Raw genomic sequence first — 26,372 nt, 5'->3', positions numbered from 1 at the left:
CAGTATGGTCACTGCCTTAAATACCTCCCTATGTGCAAATCATAGGCAGGACTTTTACAACTCAAGTGATATATTCAGCAGCAGCAGCAGCCTTTGAGAAAGCACACAGGATCACTCTCAAGGAGAAAAGACAACGCAGAAAGAATCGTGTTTTGCAGAATATACCACCTAAGAAGTCTTTCTGCTTTGCCTTTTGCAGCTGGACATGCCTATCTCATATTGGCCTTTTTAGCCACCAGCGTGCTTGTAACACACATGGGTAGAGCCTTGTAAAACACGTGGGTAGAGCCCTCCCCAAATCTTCGTTCGTGAAGCCTAGCCATGATGATGATATATTAGCCTCATGCTGTACAAGGCTGGACTAGTTCTTTTGCACCATATGAACATACAAATAAAGGAGGATTAAAGAAAAAAATATTCCTTGAAAAATTTGGCAAGATTATTTTTTATTATTATGTTTTAAAAACACATCAGAGAGGTATTACAATTAGAATTATGAGAAGAGTGTTATAACATAACTGCCACTTCAACAGGTGGGAGTCAACAAGTTACAGATATTTTCCTTTTTAGTTCAGATAACTTTTAATAGCAGTGAGAGCTTTGAAGCCTAGCATAACCAAGCTTAGGAGTAACTGTAGAAATGGCTACCAAGGGTAACTCTGGTAAGGCCATTGGAAAAAACTGCTGACAAACACAGCCTTTATTTCATACACTCAGCTTAGTAATTATAGAGCAAAATTCAGCTGAAAGGAGCCAGCAAGGGCTGGGAGTTTCACACTTAGCATAGGAAATATTTGCTCAGTCTCTTTTTGGGGCTTTGTGTGTTTATGAGAACGAGGCAGCTGTTGGCAGCATGCCGATCCCTGCAGTCTGGCTCAGTGCTGTGGGCAGAAGAAAGAAAACAAAGTCAGAAGAATGCTTTTTCTTAATGGGATATTCAACTCATGATAGCGTATTTGCCCTTTGATGCGCCATCCTAAAGTGCATCTTCACCTAGAAAAAAAGTAACTAACATAAAATGCAGGAATGTTTCAGAGTATTTTCCTTATTCAAGCCAAACTCCATTTCTCCGAAAGCAAAAAAACTTCTGAAGAGGATCACATTCTGGTTTTTCCATAATTCACTCTTTTCATCCAATATATTTTCTTTCCATTAGGCTGTATTCTGTTCTAATTTACATTCAATAGAAATACAGAGTAAATGCTTTAGTGTCAGTGAAATGTCATTTTTACAAGGGCGCAGCTGAAGTAGCCTTTCTGCGTTCCCTCTCAGCCAAGACAAGCAGAAATTACCAGCTAAAGGAGGTCCTGTCCCCTCCTCCTAGTATTTGTACAGCTATGTAATAAGCCATATCAAGAAAGCATCTCAAAAGCAACTTGAAGAAAAATTAGGGTGCTGGGAGATGATTTTCCTCCAGGTCAGCACTGAGATCTGTCTCCCAACACAGGTGGGGTGAGATTCAGCAGGAGCATAAAGCAGGGAAGAGCTGGAGTTGGCAACTTCACTTTATATATCACGCTTACATCAATCCAAAATTATTGTGAAACCGAAGTCCTGGCCAGTTCACAATTAAAGGAAGCAAATCAGTTGAAAGAATAAAGACACACTCAAAAACAAACAAACAAACAAAAAACAAACAAACAAACAAACACAAAAACAAAAACAGAAAAACACACTACAAACCAACCAACTAACCAAACAAAAAACTCAGTAATTTTTTTTCTTTTTGTTTGAGCCCTGTGAACTGGCTCACTCTGGTGTCAGAGGTGCACTAGCAGCAGACCAAGGACAGGAAGAGGAGGGAGCAGACTTAGCAGCAATAGCTATTATGTCAGCTTGGCTGCAGCAGCAACCCATTACTTAGCTCATCTGCAGCAAGTTGATCATTAGCAACAGTAAAAATTCAAAAATCCTTGAAATTATTTCTTTTCTTGCCAGCTAGAAAATTACAGTGGTTCCTTCTGAGATCTGTCATAAAAGGCAGTTATACATGAAGACACAAAATCTGTCCCAGAGACCAAGAACTGAAACAGAGATTTAAAGCCTTGTCCAGGCCACCTTACTCCTCTTTCAACAGAAAAAGGGTGGTATGGAGAGGACTATACTAAGCTTTGCAGTACAGCTGTTCTGATGAAACCTTAAACACAGTGATTTTACTTCAAGCAGTTATTACGTTTTCATGAGACCTAGAGAAGTGCAATTACGTTGGCTCAGTGTTTGCTCCCACAGCTTCCTCCATTTGCCCCAAATCCCTGTTGATCAAGCAGCTGCTACCTGCAGCTCTCAGAGGTGGCATACAAGCAGCATTGCACTAGTGTTTCAGAAATGCCTGGATCTGGCTCTGCTGGAAGCAGCATAAGTGTAAGGTATTTACACGTTTTCATTTCCAGGCACGAGCCAGAGGTGCTAAGGTTCACAACTGAGGCAGCAAAGGAGACCTCATCCACAAAGTAGGCTTGATTTGGATCTGTTGATGGCAAAAGTTTCATGCAAAAGCTCGTGTCAATGCCCCAAACAATTTAGAGACTCTTGGATGAAAGAGTTTATGACAATAATTTAGAGAAGAGATTCTTTGCTGAAAAAAGAGTTTATTTACTGAATAAAAACATGATGAATGCAGTCAGCAGCTTTTTATTATTTGACAAGTTAGGTTGGCAATAACAACTGTGTGGATGCAATGTACTTGGATTTTGTAATGTGTCTGATATAAAATTTCCCCATGAAATTTTGTACTTGGCAGCACAGGCAGATTCAGAATGAGTATATTGAAATAGGCCAAGTTCCTAGAAAATATCCCGAGCAACATGATCTAGATTTGAAGTTGAAGCAGAAGTTGGATGAGAAATCTCCAGAGATCCCTTGCAACCACTCTTTTCAATGCTTTTAAGTGCTTATAGTAGTAGATTTGATCCAATCACTTTAACAGAGGCATCTTGCTTCACTTGAGTACTTAACCAAGAGCACTTACAAATAGTAACAGCCAAGGTCATTGCCAAAACTGAACACCTCTCTGGACTACCTGCTTTGGCCAAATACCAGTCACTGCCCTGTATGACAGCTGGATGAAATATAATGGATCCCTGAACAGGAGACAGGGTCAATAATCAGCTAGGCCCTCCTGGCCATAAGATGTAATGAATAAATACAGGATTAGATAGAGATTTCAGAGAGAAAACACCCTTTGAAGCTTGGTTAGCATTCTTCAAACTACAAGATTATTAGTCTTAGCCTGGAGAAGAGCTCGTGTACCTTAAAGTACCCTTTTTCCAATTGGTCTAATTAAAGAAACCTACAAACAATCTTGTCTGTGTCTTTCTGACCACACAATTCAACAGAAGCTGCTACTGAGAGGGAAAGTAACTACAAATATCCCAGTTACAGTGGGCAGATTAGGCAGGAGGCCAGCTGAGCAAAGAGAGAAGGCAGCAGACCAGCTTCCTGCACCCGGTGCCAGAGGTTAGCTATATACTGTACTTCGTAGACAACAAAGTCCTCGTAGTTCTCTTCATGAAGAAACCCTGCACAGCCTGAAAACAAGTTAAAGCAAGGGAATTATTTCCAGCAACCTCCAAAAGTGTGTGCATCCTGCAGTTCTTTGTCAGACGCATATTCATTTTAACATAATAAAAGTTAAGGAAGGGTCAGTGTCAGAGCAAAGATACTCATTATAACTCCCCTAGTCTTTTTTAATGTATCAAACATGGGAGCTTTGCTTTAATTTCAGTCCGGGGGACAAGGGGGAGGAGAGAGAGAAAAAAAAAGGAAAATCTTGCCACAATGCATAACTATTATGCTCTAAAAACAAGAAAACTGCTAAGTCCTTGTAAGACAATTAACACTTGCATTTCCTGCATGAAGAAAACAAGGGGGAAAAGAAGACATCCAAAGAGGGAAAGGATCAGGTATTCAACGTAGCCTCCTGACAAAGAGAGCTATGAGTGAAAATCGATTTTTTTGCTGCTTGCTGCCTAGTACTGCAAGTCAACACAGATCCCAACTTCTTCCTTCAGATCTGCAGATCTGTTTCAGGAGGGATTTTGCACCCATCAGGCAAAGTGTGCCAGCACTGGAGTGAGCAGTGTTATCGGGTGTCAGCTGCAGCACTCTGATACATCCTTGAGAACTAGCACATCATTAGGGATACTTTCACAATAGAATGTGTGGGTCTTAGGTCCACATGCCAGACAAAACTGAAGATGCTTTCAAGAAGGAAATAAAAAAAAACTTAACAACTTTTACTAACTGTTCCTTTAAATGCCCTTTCTGCATATGACTTCAGCACTATTACTGATATTTTCAAAAAATAGTTTTGATAAAGCAACTCTGTATGCTCTTCTACTAAGAAAGAAAGAAAGTACACAAAAATCCCACAAAACACCCAAACAACAAAATACACACAAGCACGTCTCTTCACCCCAAGCTCCCAAAGTGTAGCTGTTCGAAAAGTGCTCTGTAAGGGAAACTAAGAGGGAACATATTTCTCATTGCAATACCGGGTATAACAAAATCTGAGTGTCTGCACCTCGGGCAGTTAGTGTCACCTCTCTGAATTAGCCACAGTTTACATCTTCTTGCACTAACATAAATGACAACACAAGAGCAAGGTGATAGAAAACAGCCTACGTAGCCTCAGCCAAACACACCTGCAACCCTTTTACAGACTGAACTACATACTGAACTATGTCTAACTCACTGTATATTACAATAAGACTAATATGCTCTATGGAACTACATACAACATAAATGACACATTTTAAACACTGGACTTAAAAGAGATTTCATAATGACCAATATATACACAAACATTGAAACACCCCTGTTCACATATTGCATTCTAAGCACATTTTAAAATAAATTAGGATTTGCTCTTTGGCACAGTTGATGTGGAACCTGCTCCCCCAGAAGCCACCTTGATGAAGAAAACAGTGAGAGTTCACACTCACCAAGGACTTGTCAGCACAAGGTATCACAGTTCCTGGAGAGAGCTTCGAATTCCCACAGGCAAGTATCTGTCTCAGTGGCACAGCTTCAAGGGCACACAACCGACAACTATGAGATTTAATATGAAACTCCCTGATCACACTGGCATGCAACTTTAGTCATTATTATTTATTATTTGTAAACTACATGGCTGAATAACCCCAGATTTTCTAAGAAAGAAGTGATACTGTGGTTTGCATTTCCACTGTGAGTTGGCTGAAAAGCACAAAGACCTATGCTGCTCTTCAGACTTCCTTACCTACATCCATAACCCATCCTCTTTATAAAAGCAAACTACTACAGTGGGGTCTCCTTAGAGTATCTTTACTAAAAACACATTAAGCTCTTAGTGAAGAATAAAAATTAATTTCAAATCCATGCTTTGTCTCTGATACAGAGGGAGAAAAAAAAAAGTATTCACAGAAATACTGCGACTGTTATGATGAACTGCCTTAAATGGTCTAAACACACAACGATTTTTGGTTCTCAAGCCCCAAACTCCATTTTTAGAGATTTATAGTATACACAGGCTTCTCTTTACTAGAATTTATGCACGATACCTGATTTTTATCTAGATTCTCTAGCATCTCCTATTCAATATCTAACTCTGTTTGTGGCTAAGGTTAACACTAACTTTAGAATGAAGCGAATGTCAATACATAAAGCTTCAGAAAACAGAATTTCACATTAATCTCAGCTGTTGTGTCTAGAGTTAAAACAGGAGCAGCTGGTGTGCAGAAGGCTCTGATACGTGAGTTATGGGTGCCAGTGGAAGGTGGACTGGAAAGGGAGAGAAGTTTGTTTGTATGATTGATGATAATTTCTTGCCTATCAGTGGCTACTTTCCTGAAACTTCTGAAACTTCTGTGAAAGAGTATTTTGGTGTGGGTAGCCAGGCTGGTCCTCTGAAGATGCAGTTCCTCAAAATTCCACATCAAGAGGTGCAGCCACTCCTCCTACCCTGCACAAGGGTGGCCAGGCCCCACCATCCATAGACTGGCTCCTCCTAGGGCAGATGCATTTTAGTCATGCCTGAGAGAAGGACATGCCAAGGTCTCTTTCAGGACAAGAGGCACTGGGCACATGTAAGGTGGTACTGCTCTGGGAAAGGCAGGTTGGCTGAAGCATGAAGTGGAGGTGTTTGGGGATTTATTTTATTGTTATTAGAAACTGATGTGTGATGAAGAGAGTGGAGTCATAGTCTTCATCTACTAACATTGAAGTACATTGTAGTAGTCACCAGAGTGGAGTCATAGTCTTCATCTACAAGGCTCTCCTTGCTATTTAAACTCCTGCCTCATCCTTCTGAAGCTTGATACTCCTATTCACAGTCAATTCCTCCTCCCTGCCCCATCCTGGCTTTTTCCTTTTCACTTCTGCCATGCTGAACACTGCATGCACCTCACTCAGTTTTGTCCCCTTCTCAGCCCTGTGATAGTCTGCATTATATTTCTCCTCCCTGGCTTCTACTCTTCCTTGTCACGCTTTTTCTCCTTTAAAACTCACGTTGGCTTTGGCCCCTAGTTTTGAAGTTATGACTAAACTGGAAAGTAGAGATATCCAATTTATTTTTAACACGCAAGCTCAAAAACTGTATGTTTGATCTAGGCTGTGAGGAGCAAATCGTGGGCCCTTCTGATACCCCCTAGCCCTAACAATGTGTTCTCTGTGTTCCATTGCAGCCCAGCACATACATGGATTTCTCATCACCCTCCAATGGCTCCTCATTCTTCACTATCTCTTGTCCCCTGTCTGTGAGAGCTCTTCAAAGCTCTATCCTGGGTGTCATATTCTGTATCTTTTCCTCAGGGAGCCTCTTCTCTTCACACTGATACAACTATTACCTGTAAGTAAATGGCTCACAAATCTACATCTCAATACCAAAGTGATCTCCCTCAGTTTAGCACTACACATTTAATAGCACCTCTGATTTGCTGTCCTGGAAGGATGACTATTTGCTTAAAACTAAACTTTGCAGATATTACTGAGCAGCTTGTCTTTTTCCTTTGATGTTATTTTCCTTTTATGTTATTTCCTTTTCTCCATTGTTGTTAAAATTTTAATATGTCTACCTACCAGTGCTGGAATTTTTCATGCCTTTCAGATCCTCCTCCACAATAAAACAAATACATTCAGAAAACATACTTGTCCTGTCTTGGTCATCTTGATCTACTATAAATATTTTTCTTTTCAGTTCTTCACCACTCCTGTCTTTCTGCACTTGTGATGAACTGAATGACATATATGCACTACACTCCCAGGAACCTGGTGCACTCAGATATCATAAAGTAATCACTTCATAGCAACTTTAATTACAGAAAAAATAAAATGCAGCAGCAGTAACAAAAATTGTTGATCCATATCCTCTGTGACTTCCTTTCCTGTACTGTTGAATTTTTAATTCCTGCCCATTATCCCTAAATTCTATGCCAAGAACTGAGAAAAAGCTCTCACTTGCTGGTTCCTTGCAGTACCAATGATGAACATGCCCTCGAAGTGACATTTAAAAAGGCAACTTGAACTTGCATTGAAAATCTCTTCTTCATATTTGTGCCTGACTCACACTTCTGTTCCCAGATACCACTTTCCACAAACCCTTTAGGACTCTTGATAAAAAAACAGCCAGTGGGTTCAGAAGTAGGGGAAGAAAGAGGAACACACAACAGAATTACAAACAAACTATTTCCTGAAAATAAGGGTGACAGTGAAGAGATTATTTACTTACATATTTACACAATTTACTTACACTATTAGTTCCTCCAGTTTACTTTCAGTTAAAATAATTCCAGGGGAAAAGGCAACAATTATCATATTTAAACTCTCATCTTTATGCTTCAGATCTAACTATCTTTTGAGAGGCATGAAATGAATGCTACAGATGCAGGATACTCTGCCTTTCAGGAAGCCAACCTGTTTGCTCTCAGTGTTTTCACTTATTTCTTCAACATGCCAGACTACAAACCATTTCTTAGGGGCTGCTGATGCTCTGCCAACACTAATAAATCAAACATGCCAAGGGAAGCTTTCTAGCACAGAAGTTAAGCAGCATGAAGCAGCTGGTGCCTATTCCAGGAAACTCTCAAGCCCATGTGGCTGCATGCAAGCTGCCTATCAGCAGCCCTTCCTGGAGCATCATAGCTGCTGTTCTCTGCAACAGGACTGTCTGGCACGTTCTAGTCTCCATGAATGTAGGTGTCTTTACCTAAACCAAGATTACAGACTGCAGTTTGATGCCAGAGACGGATTTTATTAAAATTCCAACTTTCAACAGTTAAATACATGCAGTTCTGCTTCGACATAAACAGTGTTCCAAGTATAAGTAACATCTGGAGAAGGGATCTATTTTCTTGCTATTCAGCTAAATGTCATTCACTTCCAGAGTTTATTATGCTCAGTGGTATCATCCAAGAAAAAAGAAAACAACATCTCTTTCCCTACATTGTGATTGTTTTAATAGCTACAATTTGGGACTAATTTGCAAGAATTACAGCTTCTTCATAAAATATTTTGTATACAGATCTTTTTTGTTTGTTTGTTTTTTCATACTGATAGACAGTTGAACTAGATGATCACTGTAGGTCCTTTCCAGCTGAACTACTCTATTCTGGTTTGTCTTCTATTTTAACACTCAGATGAAGTATTGAAATGTGAACTCTGGATCTGGTCCTCTTCTAGTCTAGGGTTGCTCCCTGCAGCAATTCCATAAAAATTCTGTTTTCTCAGAGTAACAATAAGTTGGCCTTGCTGTAAACTACAGTTAGAGCTAGAGAACAAGAACTGCAGAGGAAAATTATTTTAAACAATTATTTTAACTTCACAAGTCTGAGGATCCTCATTTAACCAAAGCTGAAGAGCACAGCTGAATCAAATGAAAACTGAAAGAATACTTGCCTGGCTTTGTATGATTGGAGCAGGGAAATTAAGGAAAGTGCAATGGTGCTAACATTTATGAAGGTTTGTTCTGTGAGCATAAGCACCGAAGCATACCAGCTAATCTTAATACAGGATTTGAATATATTTCTCTAGCTTTAGTGGGCAACAATACAAAACCAGGAAATGCTCTAGGCAATGTCTATGTAAAACCCACATCAATTGCTTGTATCAGTTAAAAAAAAAAAAAAGATACATTTAAACTAGTGCCAGTTTGTGAGCAGGCCTTTGATTGAAAGCCATTTGTATTTCACAGAGAAAAACAAAAGTATTCTGAGCCTGATTGTCCCCAGACTTGCACCCATGGCTACCTATACACTTGTATTGCACAGGTTATCACTGCAGAATGGCTCAGTATCATAACTACTTGCAACTCCTTGTGTGAGTATAGATTCCTAATATGCAAAATACTAGGAGGAAGGAAAGCCAGTATCCAGAACCCAATCTGCATATGTGCCATGTTCCCTCTTTGGTTTTCCTTCCCCACCTCAGTCATGGGACCACAGTTAAGCCACCCTAACCTGGACATGCCAAAATGAGGCAACCCATTTCAACCAGCCCATCTAAACTCCTGGCCTGAACTTTCTATTTTCCATTTTCTCTTCTAAAAATACCTTGACTGCACTTCATTTGTTCTTCTTATCATCTTGCCAGTATAATTGCCTGAAAGGTTCAGGGGTTTTCAAGTAATTTTCAATCGGCCTTTTCCCCTTTTCACATATAAAAGGCTGCTCCTTCATTTCTCTGCTTTATTTTTCTCTCACCTGTTTGTGAACAATCACTTTCTGCCTCGGCCAGGCATACAGAAACAAGCACTGAGGCAAGGCATATTTGCCTTGGGTCAGGCAAACAGGGTCTGTGTGGTCCACCCTTGGCCTGGGGCAGGATGAAAGGCTGACCAGGTCCCCTCACGGTTTGGTGACACCCCAGCTAACCCTCCCTTCATTTGGGAACAATTACCAAGAGTCACTCAAAAGCGGCTTCAAATAAACTTCTTTCCAGAAGCTAAGACAGGCTGCTTTCTCACTGCCAGCACTTGGGAACTGTTTTCTGCTGTCACTTACGCTGCTGGGGACCCAGAGTGCTGTCACAGAGAGAAATCATCCAGGGTTTTCTCCGGGTGCACGACTTGGCTTCCTGACAGCTAATCCAGACTAGACAGTAGTTCATTCACATGTGGGCTTTTCCTTAGATAAAGAATTAGAACAATTACATATTTGCGTTTTCACTTTTGCTCTGTTAATGGGGTAAATTTCACCTTCATTTCATGCTGCTCTTTGCCAGCTCTGCACACTGCATAACAGTTACTCTAAATCCTCCTAAAGGTGTCAGCTGGTGGCTGAATCCTATGGAAAAGTAATTTTAAGGATAGACAAAACTGCAATTTATAGAGACATCAACTTAGACAGTAAAGGTGGAAATGAAAATGGCCTCAAAGCTGCTTTTAATGGCAATGGAATAAATCTGTTTTAGTGATACATGATTGTCCAAGCCTTCCTGTCAGTCTACACAAAAGCATGAAGCAGGCCCAAGTCACCCTGTTCTGTGTAGGATGTCTGCTCATCAGAGGGGTTCACTGTGAGCTACTCCTGGCTCCAGCTTGGAGACTGTAGCTGTCAGGTGTAAAGAGAGAAAGCAGAGTGAAATTTGCTTACCCGAGCCCTTTTCCAGACAAAAAAACCTGTTTGGTATCATCTGGTGTACTGTGGGCCAAAGGCAAGAACTCCACATCTCAGTCAAAGCAAAGTTCTCACAATCCCTGTTCTCCAATGCTAAATCCTACCCAGAGCTCAAGTAGCTCTTCATTTATTAAACTTCATTTATTTATTATTCTCCAGGGCACGTTGATATCTTCATGGGGCAAAGCCTGTCATAAACAGCTATTTTCCCACCTGCTGCTGAGTTAGAGTGCTACCCAGAAAAGGCAGAGGTGAAATTAGGGGAGAGGTCAGACCGTCAGAAAAGATAACTGTGTCATTGCACTTTCCCTCATCTTCCCAAAAAACATGGCAGAGATTTTTGATGAAGTGTCCCATTTACAGCTGTGCAGGCTGCCAGGGTGACAGTGGGATGACAGAGGGATTCTCCATGCCAAGTGATCCTATAGAGGAGATCCTGTCAACATGGGACTACAGCTGGGGGTAGTGGTGTAAGCAGCATCTTCAGTTCGACAAAGACCTGTGCAACTTCAGGTCTATCAAGGCTTTACATATTGCAGAGTCCACACAGTACATTTTTCTCTAGCCTGACTGGGAGGAAAGAGGCTAGGTTGTAAGCTGGACAGGAGGCTGAAGCCTTCCCTTGATCAAAAGTAAAGCACTCATCACACCAAATCAGTCAGCTCTTCCTCTCATATTAGAGGCCACCCTAAAGGCCTCAGCCTTATAGCTTAAATCCTTTAACTAAAACCTAACTCGTCACCTGCATCCTTGCCACAGGAAGGATGTGCACCCTTGACAATGACATCAGCCGCAAGAGACACAGCTGAAGTTGTGCAAGCAAGTAGCTGGGCATTGTCAGGCTCTTTCGTCACCACTGGAGCTAGGGACATCAGACAAATGTCGGAGCACTGCAGCCACCTGTAACACGGGATCAAATTTGTAGCTTCTCTCTTCAGTCAAAACAGAAAGCAACCAACATGTTACAGAGGAGTGGTAGGGAGTAGAAAAGTCCTCTACACAAACACTATTAAGATTGCTGATGTTGTTACATCATCTAGATAACAGTGATGAATACACTACAAGTCTGAAGAGAGGGAAAAAGTTGTTCTGATGATCAGTTACTATAGTGTTTGGTTTCAGCACTTCTGAGAAGAGGAAAAAAGCTGTATCATACCACAGCATCAAATGGAGTATCATTAAGAAACAGGTAAAACAAAATGACCACATGTGTATGCACAAAAAAAAAATAAATCTGGATTTAAGATTAGAATGTTTAATTTGGCAAGAGGAGACTGAGGCTCACCACATTTTTTGTTCCTGTAGAAAAAGGATGTTATTTTTGTCCCTTGCAATATAACTGAGTTTAGTGGGCCCAACATGTGAAATACCTTCTGGACAGAACTGACTTCATTAAATTAGAAGATAGATGGATGGAACTGTTGAGTTCATAATCATACAACTGCTTTTGACTTCTGTCCAGAGCATGTAGTACTTAGGAAAAGAATGCAAACTGCAAATTAAACTCTCACTTATTCTCAGCAACCTGACAGTCTGGCCCAAGAAATACTGCTAAGTCTGGCAGATTGGGAGAGTGATGTGTGCATCACATGGAGGTGTGAGGAACGCAGCCCACCCCAGCTCATCTCACAGGGCACAGCTGGTGAACTGTACACAAAGAGGGGAAACAAGTGGGTTTGAGGGGAGGAGGTGAGAAGGGGCCTGAAGTAAAACTGGGAGATATTTTGGTTTCCTTCTTATCCTGCTGCTGTTTCAGCCAAGCAGTTTTCATGGCCAACTTATCTGAAAAGTGTTTTTTTACCAAAACAGTTTTCAGACATTAGAACAAATCCCTTCTATGCATATAATCGGAACTGGAAGTGCTATTGAGTCTTTTCAAGCATTATTCATCACCATCCTTTAAACTTACTCTTTTTTCATTTTCTGTTTACAGCATCTTTGCACCAAGACACCTGGCCACAATGAACTGGAAGGGAAGGTGTTCTACCAAGAACACTGGGGCAAACACCAATAAAGCTTCTTCTAAGCATTTGCAACTTTTTTATCTGTTACTACTGTTCTACTTATATATCCTTACTCTTCCTGCCTCCATGCCACTTAGTTTTCATATGGAGCATCAAAACCTCAGATACCTAGACAAACATTCTTTTCTTTAGATTTTTTGCTTCCCCCTAACACCAGGAGCAGGTCCCTGAATCTGATACAGAAATTCCCTAGCCTAGAAACACTGCTTGAATAATTAATATTTCTCTCCTCTAACTTTCTACAGTTCCTTCCTACTATACAGCACACTGTCATTCCCATGGTATGCAGGTGTACGTGAGTTCACTGTCAAACTTACAGTGAAATGAAAGGGTCACCCCAAGCCCACTAAGAAAAACACAGGGGTGTTATTCCTCATTCTTCACAACTGAGAAGTTACAAAGAACTAAGAAACTGGGTGAGCATGTTTCTAAACCTAGGTCCAAATTTTAAACCTTGCCAGGCAGCTGTCTGACTAAAGAATACCGCAGGGAAGGCAGGGAGCAATTCCACCATCATGGGTGGAATTTTACTCTAGCAAAACCACAGTGAAGCCACAGCTTGATAGGCAAAAATGCTGTTCTAACAGAAGAACTTATTTTTTTCAGGGAACATCTATCACCAAAAGAATTATTTTGCTTGTATAAGCATTTGAAGCAAGGACTGAGGCAGTGGGTCTGCCAGAGCAGACTGGCTCATGGTAGCTGCCCCCACTATCTTCCTGTTCCAAGCACAGCTTAGTCACAGGGAGGAATGACTTTGGATGGCATAATACCGGTCTAAGTAGCACTGTTTGAAAGCACAAGTGTTTTGTTTAACTGTAATACAAATTGCTCACTTTTTTCAGCTGTTCACAACCTCGGTTTAGAGAAATTGTGGCCAGCTGCTCCATAATGGTTCTTATAAGGGTACCAGAAGGCAAACTTTTGGTAGAAATCACTGTAAACTCGAAGAAAATCCATAATCAAAATTTTACTGCAAGCTTGTGAGAGGAATAAAAATGGTTCCATTTCAACATCTTTCCAATACTCAGTTTCTAGACTAGCATTTATCTCTAGAATTTTAAAAATTTCTTAGCATCATAGTACTCATAGATTTGTGTGAGACATTTTATACCATAAGCAGAGCATAAGGGCTGAGTATTCTATGCTCCAGATCTACTGATGGAGATTGAGACACCTCTAAAGAAATCAAAGCAATAGTTTTAATCGACTAATACTCTTTTCCCTTAATTTATAGATCTAGCAGCTTTGATTCAACATTCAAGTTCAGATTAATGGAATAGCTGCAGTAAACCAAGTCCATATTTCCAAGATTGTGGTAAAAATTAGGGTATAAACCAACATAAGGGTATAAAATAGATAGGGAAAGGTTAAGAGAGAAGCAAGATAAAGACTGAGAACATGATCTCCTTATTACTATGGAGGGGATCAAAATGAGCAAGTGACACCTAAATTATCAACACCAAAATCAAGATATGTCTCATCCTAATCCAAAGATTAACGCACTTGAATAATCAGTTTAATGCTGCAGTACAGTCAATCACAAAAACCACTCGTTCAGAACATGTTGGGCAAATTAATCAGACTGTCTACATATTGTGGCACAGAGGCTTCTTTTTTATTAAAATAATTGAAAGTTTACTTTGGATTTTGGAATTTCATATGTCTATTTGAAATATACTTTAGACTTCCTTTTTCTAGAGACTGGGATGGTTTTTGTTTAACAAGCAGAAAAAACGTGATAAACAGAAGAAATACTCTAAAGGGATAATACCATATTACTGGACTCGATTCTCAGGTGACCCAAATGAAAACAGAATAATTGGTTTTAACAAGTTACACACTCCTATATCACTTAAAGATCTGGCTTTTTTTTCTTGCTGCCTTCTTGCTGTCACTTTTTGCAGTCAGTTTTTGGTTTGGGGCTTCTTTCTTCCCCCGTCCCCATCCAGCTAAACTGCTTAAATATTCAGCTATGACCAAGTGTGTAAGAAACCAAGTTTTTGGTTATCTTATATCCTCAGGTTTTTATTTGAGCTGTCAATTATGACAGCCCAGTGGAACCAGTATACAAAAGTCTTTATAGTCCTGTTGGTTCTAGAGTTTAGTCTTCCAACCTGAGAGAGAAAGGTTACATAAAAATACTATATTATTTAATACTCAATAACAAGAATAAATCAAAGATAACAAATACCTTGCTACCTGCCAGAGGATGTGTTAGAGACATAATTAGGAATAAGGATACTCTCAAATACACTAAGCTTCTCCTTGAAGATGGGGCAAATCTGTTTATTCTTCCCTCTGCTGTTTTTTGATCACCATTGTCCTACTCAGGTGAAAGCAGCTTAAATGCCTCTTTATTCTTATCGATCAAGGTCCTTTAGAAATTACAGAAAAAGGCTCCCACATTAGTTAGAGTTTTTTTCCTGAGATCAGTCTACAAAGTGAAAATCTGCCTGGCTACATGAGCCCATTTTCCTTCCCTCTCTCCAGTACCCAGTTAAGCACAGATTAAATATTTGGAACTCCATATCTAAATCATGGTCTTCTACACTGGGTAAAGTTTCCTTCAGATTTTAGTAGCTTCCAAACTCCATGCCTGATAAAGAAGAACTCCAGTTGATGTTACGTAGAGTGGCAAGAAAATAGTATGAGAATATTCTGTGGACAGTGCATTTGCAAGGTGTATGAGCCAAACGCATATAGAAGAGATATGTATGTGAAACAGAGCTGAAACAACAGGCAGTGGTAATCAAGAAATTAGATTTATGTCCCCAGACAAAATGCTCTGTACTTCAGGAAAATCTTCTCTCACATTGTCTGGTCTGCCTCTGAGGACATCTCAAACACTGTCTGAAATCTAACATATTACTGCTACAGAACTGGCTCTCAAACATAGCCTTATCACAAACTGATCCAGTTCTTTGCAATTATATTATGTTTCTGTATATCAAGCTGTATGTCCCTGTGAACAAAGGACAAATATCTAAAAATTCTTGGAGTAAGAATTAGTTGCTAAATTGAGATATAGGTATTTTTTATCTGAACTCTGTGTTATTATCTGAAGTCTAGGATTACTGAAACTAAATCTCCCTTGATATCGCCCAAAAAAAACCCCCAAAAACCTCCACAACTCAGTGTAGGAGAAGCAGCCGATTTAAGATTATAGGATTAGGATGTTTTTACTAGTTCTAATTCCTTCTTCATCAGCAACGTGTGTACTGGGTTATTCACCACAAACTATTTGGTGGCCTAGTTAAAAATAGGGGTTTCGCTCCTTTTTCCCAGCAGGGTGGTGTTCACACCACAACTGGTAATAACAGGCTGTCTTGTTAGAGAAACCAAGGACAGGGTAAGCAAAGGGTCTGAAACATTGACCTGGTTAGTTTTCTTTTTAATCCCTTCGGATCGGAAGAGAAAAAAACCCCACTAAACCAGACAGCAACTGCATCATAAACAGAAAGAGAAGTCTTTTGCAGGGAAGTTCTGAGCATGCAAGTTTTCATTCTTTTTCATCTTTCACGGACCACTCACAAGTATCCAACAAAAATTGAGATTTATGAGAGAAATGAACATTTCAGGAAAACAGGTGCCTAAAAATAGACTGATATTCTCTGAGGTATTTTTAAAATGTTAAATCATACAAAAACTTGCAGCAGAAAAAACCCCAGACATTGATATTGCATAATTTTCTTAGTTATATAATACGTATTACATATATAATAAAAATACATTGCAAAAAAAAAAATCAGGCAATTTTTCAAATTCAAAAAGAATATTTAAAGCAAATTTAACTTTTGAAGCCTAACAGCTAATAAGAGGACTGAGGAATAGTCTCAAGGTACTTAGTGTTATGAGACAATTTGCAGCATGGCACTTGATGTCCAGGGATGTCCACTTAAAAGCAAAATAAAGTTTTGGTCAGTATTTTTTTTCTTTCCAGTAGCTGGGAAACAAAGTACAAAACAAATGACAAGTAAACATTCAGCCACAGGAAGCCATTAACAACAGTGGGCACCAATTAGGGCCCAGCAGGTATCCTTTACACCGCCTGGTGCTCTAGCTCCTCCTCAAATACTTTGGCATAACACTTACAAACTCAGGCTTAGGAAACAACAGGCTGTTTCATTTACTCAGCAATTTGTAGCCACATATTCCTGCTGATAGGCCCATAAACCTGTTTGTAGTCTTCTTCTGTTTCCCTTCAAGTTTGTGTCATTAGAAACTACAATTACTGTCTGTCCAAAGAGAACACTCTTCAGGAAAGAAAGTAAAATTGAGATACTGTGATCCTTTTCCTCTTTGTCTCTGTCTCTCACTCCTTTTCAACTTCTCTTTTGGAGGACAATGCAAAACTAAACAGCTTAGGTCAGGAAAATGGATTCACAGAGAAAACATATGTGAATTCTCAGATTTTTCCAACAAGAACACTATTTTTTCTAATCGCAACCTTTCTGGTAGAACAGAGTGAAAAGGATATTGTTCTTTAAATTAAGTCAAGGTCTTCAACAATTAACAAGGTGACAAAAATATACTCTACTTCAGCCAAAAACATGGCATGAAATATATGCAATTTTGAGATCCTTATGCCAACTGTGAGATATTTTGTATCTACTGTATGAAGAACCTAAATAAATTACCCAACCTTTTAAAGTGTCTCATAGACTGAACCTCACATCTTCCCTGAGGAAGTACAGAGTTTTATTGAAATGTGACACAAAATAAGATTCTCACTTTTGCACTGAGATTGTAAGATACAAAATAAAAAAGCTGGTTGCAATCTCCCAAACCAAAACTTCACAACCTGCTGCTGTTTTTCCACAATCAAGTATTTTCACAGCATTGTAGCACTGCAAAGAACACAGGAAAGTCAGAGTCCAGCCCAGAGAACTGAGAGGTCTTTCCAGTGTGTGTCATGACATAACACAATATGGGTGAAACAATCCACTTCACTAAATTAACCTTGTCTCATCAACCACCCACAGCCAGGGTGCTTTCACACATGCCATCTCTGCTTCCATCATCACTGCTAGATGAAAGTTAACCAAAATATCATCAGTTCAAGACCTATAGTTCCTCAATGCTTTTGGCATTACAAGACAACAAGGAAAGCAGACCACGAGGGTGCTAATTCAGAGCTCTCCATGTCTCTCTTTGATTTTCCTTAATTTTTAATAATTTTTTTTCCCATTTCTGCCATTTCAAAAAAATCAAACATCAGCAGATGAGTTAGTTTCCAATAGTACCATATGGTTTAAATCCTCACTGGCTTTTGGCAAACGTATGCCCAGTTATCCATCCCCTTGCTCCCTCCGCTGCCTTTGCTGACAGTTCTCACTGAAACTCCCAAATCCTGCTCATCCAGCAGCATGAGAGAGCTGTGCAGCCTCTGCATGCAACAGGCCCCCCAACCTGCACTGAAAATCATCTGTGACCAGGATAAACTTTGCAACAGAGTTCTCAGAGCATCTATCCAATGAGTTTTGAACGATAACCAGCTATATGCCTTAAGCCTTCTGACATGTGTGTTGGTACTGTCATACAAGTGTGTGGTATAGAAGTGTCCTTATCATTCCCAGATACTGGTAGCCTAGAAACCAGAAGGATAATTGACAAAAAAACCCCACAGTCCCTGTGTGTATCCATGGCTCACCTGTCCAGTGCTCATGCCACAAGAATTGTCTAGGACCCACCAAGTACTGTGGCAGCACTAAGTTCTCACTGCTGTTGCTTTGCAGCTCAGCGCTTCAAGGAGACCATGCAGCCATCAAAGTTGAGAAATTCAGTACCTGTGTGGTTCCTCTCGGCTCAGCAGGGAACCAAGTGCTGAAGAGTCTGCATTACTGTTTCCTGGCATGCTGGGACAGCAGAACTGCTTCACAGAAGTTAGTGTACCAAAACAATTCAGGCACTGATGTTCCTCAGCAATACAGAAAAACTACAGCTAGGGAAACCTGAGTTTGCCCAACCAGCTTGCCCTTTTCCATAGACCTAGACTTACCAGAGAATTGAATTGAGTGGACTCTGCTGAGGTGCCACTCCATGAATACATGTGAACTCAAACATCCTCCTCCACAGCTAAAGGGATAGAACTATTGTGGACATTTAGTGATTTTTCAGAATAAGGTTTATTTCTTCCATTTGATATCAGCCTAGATTGGCCTTTCTCAGGTACCAAACTAGTAGGAGTTTCACTCAATTACAGTAAGAGCTTCCCTGTTCCTCTATGTGAAGGGAGTTGTTGTGCCTGCTTAACTTATCCGCATACATACATTTCATCTTGCTACTTCTCTGAGAGAAATTTGGGACACAAAATTATACATTTAAGTACTGATCATTAAAGTGTACACAAATCCATACACAAAACACCAAGTAACAAGAAAGGTATTATTTGTACGAGTGTGTGCATATATATAAGCAATCCTTTCAGCACTAAGAAAACATCTTTGAAAACTACATCTTATACACTGAGATCAAAAGAGGTAGTCTCCCTGCTCTATAGCCACCTAGAAATCAGGTGGCTTGTCCAAGCCAGTCATCGAGACTCCTTCTGTAGTCAAGCAAGAGAGATAAATGTCTCCAGATTGCCATTTATCCCATTCTAGGATAGGTGAGTAAAACAGGTGAGATGAATCACCCTGGCATCGCTGTCTGCTGGGGGAGGTGGGGGGAGGGTGGGAAATTACTTCCTAGATTACTAGCTTAGGAGAGATACTTAACTTTTAGCAGCTAAGGTTAAGAGGAATCCCATGCTACAAGATCAGGCAGGATTATAATGATTCACACACTTGTGAAAAATCACTTTATATCTGGGCTCATGAGGAAAGTAAAAATTTAAATTTCCCATGGAAAAAAAAAATCATCTTAGACTCTCTATCATTCAAACTCTAGATCACTGAATCTATTATAGTCAGAGATTTGGGGACGCTTTGTGAGTTTTCCTAAAGACATAAGGTTCATACTGTTGTATTTTTCCCAAGAAAATGAGATTCACATTCCAAATGGTAAGAAATTATTTGATGCAAACCTGATAGCCATTTAAATATGACAGACATATAAGAAAAATCTGAAACATTTACTGGGAGCATGTTACCGAGTAAAGCACAGATCGTTCAGTGCTAGCCAAAGGGAAGGGTGGGAACATAGCATCACCCAAGAGATCAGAAATGCAGCTTAACCCAGAGGAAGAACTTGTTCAGCTCACTGCTTCTATTCATCTGACACCACAGTGTCAATTAGAGACAATAGTTTTTCCACATCTGTTGTTCTCCAGGAGTTCAAGGTTCTGTTTAAGTTTTGCACAATAATCATGCAAACAGTAGGAACAGCTATTTTTAGTAGTATCTCTCAGTGATACCTCTTCCACTGCTAAAACCAATAGCACTATTTCTCCCTGCCAGCTAAGTATAGTAAATGTGAGCGTTTATTACCTATAAATGTAGGTAATTCCACACAAACAAAAATCTCAGAACAAAAAACTGCTCAGACCAAATGGGCACAGTTTGCAAGTTCTTTTAGACCACTAATATTTACATTAAATAGGCAGCAATATTTAATACTTTCATGAAATTCACACTTGGCATTCCTGCAAGGCTAACTGTTAAAGAAATTGAAATTTCAGGCTTGTATTAGTAACATATGTAATTTCAGTCACTGGGTGCCCAGTTTCTCCCTGCATGGGAAAAACAACAGGCTACATCAGAAGCCCTGGATAAACTAAACTCAAAAATGTTTTGCTCTGCTCATTTCCTACTGTCACCCCCTTTCAGATTTTCCCTTCTCACGTCAAATATTTACAAAATGAGTAAAAAGCATAAAAATTTGATTAAGTGAGCACCAGATCAAAAGTGGCTCTAAATTCTAGATGTCAGATCCTGATCTCACAAATCAAGTAAAATGTAAACATAAGATTTGCCCTTCTCTGCATCGCTGTGGCTGGTTGATACGATTCACAGATACTTTACCAGCACTATATTGATACTCAGGTGTTAATAAGTAACTGTCACAGTCACAATTGAAACACCGCCCTACATATAGTGATTCATATTTTGTGTTCCTTTAAATATAACTACAATGCTGTCATGCTAACAATCTTACTGAAATCCAAAATGGGTGAGGAAAATAGCAAAAGCTTTCATTTCCTTGTTAGTTTACAACCATTTCACCTGTCTTATTCCAGAGTCTGGTGCTGCATACCAGTAATGGAAGCACTGGGAAGGCTAGAGAGGTGTAAAAGGACCATAAAAGAAAAACACCAGGAGACACCATGGAGATCAACAGGTCACACACTACAGTTTTACAGCCCCAGTTTCCAATGATGCTGGCTCACAGACAGCAGTCAGTCACAGCCTGGACATCTGCAGGCAATGAGCAGAGCAAAGCAGTGCCTACATTGTATACGCCCACTTGCTTCTACTCTCCATAACCCATTACATGTTCCTACGCAGCAACTACGAGATTTGGGTTCAGAAAGGTGGCAGATTTGAAGCATTAAAGCACATATTTAAATGCCTTGTTTCACTGCAGACATACTTGGTGGGGGCTCTCCTCATACCTGCTAAATTCAACAGAGAAACAGATGCAGGTTCTCCACTAGACCACGATCCAGCTCTCAGTTTCCCCTGCAGTCAATTTTCCCCCCTTTCTCTTCAATACTCCCCAAAATTTTTTCTTCTGAAGAAAGCAACTGAGAAAAAAAACCAAAATTACCATCCCTTGCTCCTGCAGACCTTCATTTTTTAACACAGACTGGCACAAACAGCCCCGCAGTCTTTAGGTTATTTTATTTGCTCAAAATATATAGCTGTCAATATTAAAAATGAGTGATTATCTGCTAGCATACCAAGGAACTACATATCCAAGGTAAAGATTTTAAGTTCTAATACATTTTTACAGACTTCATCAGTACAAATAACAGGGACCAAGAGTTTCACACCTCCTAAGATGCACTACAGACACATTAAGACTAATTTAATTAACAGAATCTGGGTGCACATCTCTGGTCACACTTACATTAGCACCACACAGAGAAAGCTGAACCTGCAGAATGCAGGGCAGTACCGAGGACCCAGCATCCACTTTGGGTTTTTTACTTTGAGCAACCTCTAATCTGGATCTGTGGACCAAAAGACCCGCTAGCAGCTGGCACGCACAAGGTAAAGCATATCCTACATCCATCCATGCATCTGGCCTCAGCCTCACTTCATGACGTGAGCTGACAAGTACCAAGGGGGGACAACCGGAGGCTGACTTAAAAGTGCTGCATATTTGAGGTAATCAGTGCTAAAGACTTTTGCTACTTAAATATTGACATTTCAATGTATCTCAAGTACTTCCTGGTTTAAATGGTAGGGATAAAGCTGATTTGAAGTTTCTCAGCAACCCCAGTTACTTATTTAAATATGCTTATTTTCATCACCACTGCTGTTTTCCTTCTTTGTACCCAAAACATTCCAAGGCACACTATGGCCATGCAGACATGCCTGCAAATGAACATGAGTCCAGTTAGACATCCACAGGCCTTTACAACAAAAAAAGCTGAGCTAATTTCTACAGATATGGTCTCCTCCACCAAAAGATCTTGAGCAGAAAAGAATTGTTGGGTTTTATTTTTTAAATTTAATTTTATTTCCATATTTGCATTAAATCCATGTATATGACTTATTGTGGAAATCAGACTTTAAATGAGCTTAAAATACTGGAAGAGAAGAAAATTTGAGCTGTTGTTTCTTTTTAGACTTAGAGGCCCCCATAACAGAGTTGACAAGGCTACAAAAGTTCAACCATTTCGTGCATGCAGGCTCCAGCAGTGGAAGTCTGCATTTTCCAGTCACCCACGTATTTATTTGACATTACCATACAATGGGAAATAATGCTATGGAAGCTCTGAGCAACAGTATGCAAGGAACTCCTGTAAAAAGAAGCATTAGCATACTTTTACAAATCTTTTTGACAACAATAATTGGATACAGTACCTTTTCCAGACCTATTGGCACGTGAGTGTGGGAAGAGCTTGCTTGGAGGTTGCTGGTGCCAGTTCTGCAGGACAGTTACCAGCAGGCAATTCAGGGGACACTTTCACTGGCAACTGCAAAGCAGGAAAATAAAGGGGGAAAATATTTTGGAGAAAAAAAAATCTTGAAGAACAAAATACAGACTTTTGGTGGTTTGAACAACATAAAGCTATTGGAAACTGTCTGAACTGTAAAATTAGATTTATTTAAAGGACACAAATAGCACGTTTGATTTTAAAAGCACTTCAGCTTCCATTGCCAAATGAAATTTTCTCAATCCTCAAGCTTTAACAGAACTGCCCAACTTTTTTTAAACAATTCCTCACAATTCATAAGGCACATATGAGAACTTTGCTAGACATCAGACAAAACAGTGCATGCAAGGATCTATCCAATTCCCTCCCCAAGTGCAGCTCTCATCTTGCTTTATAGAAATGCCACCTTGAATAAGATTACCATCCAGCAGTTACACCTCATTCTCTGCATCCTTCTCCCATGCACAAAGTGCCACAATTCCTGATAACTTATTCAAATTATTCTGGAGCCCAGGACAGACTCTCAGGTGTAACTTTTTGAACCAGCTTGGACCAGGAAGAGTTAGGAAATGCACTTTTCCGCAGCCAGTTGCCAGTGGCTCCCAAAACAACACAAGTTAAAAACCAGTAATAGTCAAATGATAGTCTGACTACTAGTGCAGGGAAAGATATTATCAGAGATGTGTATAAGCTGACAAATACTTATTTATCAAATTTCTTTTCTGCCTGAGAAAGTGATCAGGATGTTCCTCTATCTGCCTGGAAAAAGGACCGTGCTTAACTAGCATGAGACTGCAGTCTACTTGACTTTACAACTAGAACAGTCTCTGAGCACCAAGCTGCACTGGTTTAGAAAACACTCAAATGCTGAATTTTAAACTTGTGCAAGAGTCTCATTTCAGTTTAATAGTGACTTATATTAGTTCACCCTAAATCCAGTGCTTACTAACATAAGCTAAACAGAACAAATTCTAAATTACAATGACTGTTTAAGACAAAGTTTTTCCACTGCAATATCTAAGTCAGTATTAAACCAACCCGAGGTAATTTTAGAGGTAATTTTGTAGTATATATAAAGCCCTAAAGAATTCAGAAACAATTATGCTACTATTGTTCATACAAATAAAACAAAACTTGTAACACAGTGCAGCCTTTGTAGTTCTTCCTTCATAAGCTTTTGATAAAATAAGTGAAAATACTCTCTACTCAACATTTCCCTAACCTTTACCTATAAAGAAAGAAAGGCCCAGATGAGTCAATGCTTTTCAAATTGATTGATACTTTACACAAGACAAAATTAAGATTCATATGTCACGATTAAAGCAATTCTCTCCCAATGGTGACTGTGTCACTCTAAAAATAATTCAATGCAGTATTCCCCTGTTAAGTATAGAGAAAAGTGTTTTCTTTAGAAGAGGAAATTCTCCTAAGGAAGTTGTTTTGAGCTAAATAAAAGTTCAGGATGAAGCCAGCAAAAGGTGTGAAGGATTTCTCTTTGATTTCTCAGCTTGTGTATTTGGGCTCAGACAGACTACATTTTATGCACATATTAATAGGATGCTAATAAGCCTACAACTCTATTTTAACAGGGAGCTGTAGAGGCAACCTGATATGTGGCACCAGATATAATGGCTGTCTTAAGCAGGAGATTTATTTCCCTCTTGCCCAGGGAGTGAATTGGACTACAAACTTTTTATTACAAGTTCAGATGGAAATGTCTTGCAAAGTTAGGCTGCTACTTTTGTTGGAGTGTTCCTCGGTTAAAGTAACCTTCAAAAGACTGAAATAGAAGCCAAGCTTTTTAGAGTAACTAGGAGCAGCTTTTGCTCTTCACTGGTAATCTTACATGCAAAATAAGGCCACTGAGTTGCAAACCCCTGTAAATTACTAGGTCATGAAAACAATCCCGATATCAGAAGCACAGAAACTGGCAGCATGTACTTAAACAGCTTGCTGCATCTCATAGAAAACTTTGAGAGATCCTATCTAGTTGTAAACTTCAGAGATATTTCAAAGTTAAATCTTTTAGGTTTTTTAAACACCTGAAAAATTTATAAAAGTGATATAAAGAGTAATAAGAACTAGTAAGTAAGACTAATCTCAACCATACATTTATCCTAATTTGCAGCTACCATTAAAAAAAAAATCCAAAAATTACATCTAGTATATCTGGTGCCACATATCCTAAGAATTAATTTAACTACACAGTCAAACAAGTCTTCCATACACTTTCTCCCCCAAACAAATTTGGTTTTCGTCATTTCAACTTTTTTTTTCCCATATTTCAAAGAGAGATTAGGACAACTTTTCTTTCATCATCAGACACTTAAAAAAAAGACCTTTTGCTTAAAAATCGCATGCAAAACAGAATTTAAAAACAAACAAACAACAGCAACAACCAAAACCCCCCCACCAAAACAACAATGAGCAAGTGATTTCCATTTGAATTTGAAACAAAAATCCTGGAAAAGTGTGATTGTTCTAAGCTTGTTGACACAGAAGCTTCCCCCTTTTATCAACTGTTGTTTTAATGCAACTCTAAAAAAATCATAACAAGGATTTTTGTTGTTGTTTAAAAAACATCTACATGGCTTAGGCATTTTATATTATATTTTTTCAATATATATTCTTATTTCCAGTCTGGTCAATTGCCCAGCACGTACATATGGGGCTGCTAATAAAGCTGTGTGAAATATCTTCTATCCCGAGAAGGTTCTCAGCTTTAAATTTCTTTCTGTCAGCTCAAGGCTGTACTGACAATCATCTCAGCAGTCAACAGGAAAAAAAATGGACAATTGTCAATCATCAGTTACTCTGTCAGAAAGAAGAAATTCTTGCAGACTTTCTATTTTTAAATGTGAAATAAATTAGTTCTGAAATTACAAAGTAGTTTATTAATTTGAATGTTGACTAAATGGGATTTCCCTCACCTTCCCTGTCATTTCTACATGGGAAGTTTCATCTATTCACTTGACCTTCTCCTCAAGAGAATGAAAAAAGGAGAAGCAAAGTGCCACACGATGTCTCATGACTGCTTTGTATATTATTCAAAATGCCCTTGTGTCCATGTAACTGGCTTCAAAGGACTCATAAAAGTATCCAAGCACATTCTGAAATGAGGCATCCCACACTGCTCCAAAGGGGCTGTTCCTCACACTACTGCAGCCACCACGGCACAACAGTTTATACACTAAGATGTAAATCTCATCTGCTCACATGATCTCTGTGCTGGAGAGGAGTCTCTCACCCTCCTCTTGCTGGAAGCCTAGCCTTGAGAAGGCCAAGTAGGAAGGTCCAGAGCTCCAGGCATCAGATTCGCTTGCAGAGGGAGGAAGACAACTCTAGAGGATGGTCATAGTATATTGAAGCCTGTGCCCTGATGCTTGTGTGCCTGGTTACAGTTATACTGAAAGAATAGCAATAAGACAAGTAATTACTATTATCTCTTGCAAACCTACCTCTTTTTTCTGCCTATGTGACCTAAAAAGCCAGTGTCGAGAGAGGAACCTTTAAGTCTTCACAAAATGGGCAAGCCATAAACCAGAGCTCAATCTATTGTGTTGTTACGCATGCTGCATATAGATATAGATACATACACATACAAAATGGTGGTGCAACGTACAAAATACATATAAATACACTACTGGTTGCATTCTGTACTGTAAGCTGTGAGATTTGAAGAGCATGCTTGCCTGCAGAACCTGGGCAGCT

The 26,372-nt window shown here is 39.5% G+C and overlaps 1 long non-coding RNA gene across 2 annotated transcripts in view; it reads right to left on the bottom strand.

Moving 5' to 3' along the window:
* Positions 1 to 543: 543 nt before the first annotated feature.
* Positions 544 to 26,372, bottom strand: part of LOC127481666 (uncharacterized) — a 43,145-nt gene continuing 17,316 nt past the window's right edge. Inside the window, exons 2-3 of one of the 2 annotated variants that reach the window (XR_007908282.1) lie at positions 22,588 to 22,700; positions 544 to 881 (exon numbers count right to left, since the gene is read on the bottom strand). This is a non-coding gene — a long non-coding RNA (uncharacterized LOC127481666). Of the gene's footprint in view, positions 882 to 21,197; positions 21,300 to 22,587; positions 22,701 to 26,372 lie in introns of those variants that run through there. The other variant, XR_007908283.1, reaches the window with a different exon arrangement.

The sequence above is a fragment of the Manacus candei genome, unplaced genomic scaffold (assembly GCF_025592945.1).
Source record: "Manacus candei isolate 608988 ecotype Guabito, Panama unplaced genomic scaffold, ASM2559294v1 h1tg000081l, whole genome shotgun sequence".
Classification (NCBI taxonomy): domain Eukaryota; kingdom Metazoa; phylum Chordata; class Aves; order Passeriformes; family Pipridae; genus Manacus; species Manacus candei.
The sequence above is the reverse complement of the archived record's forward strand: the minus strand, read 5'-3'. Positions and strand labels throughout refer to the sequence as shown.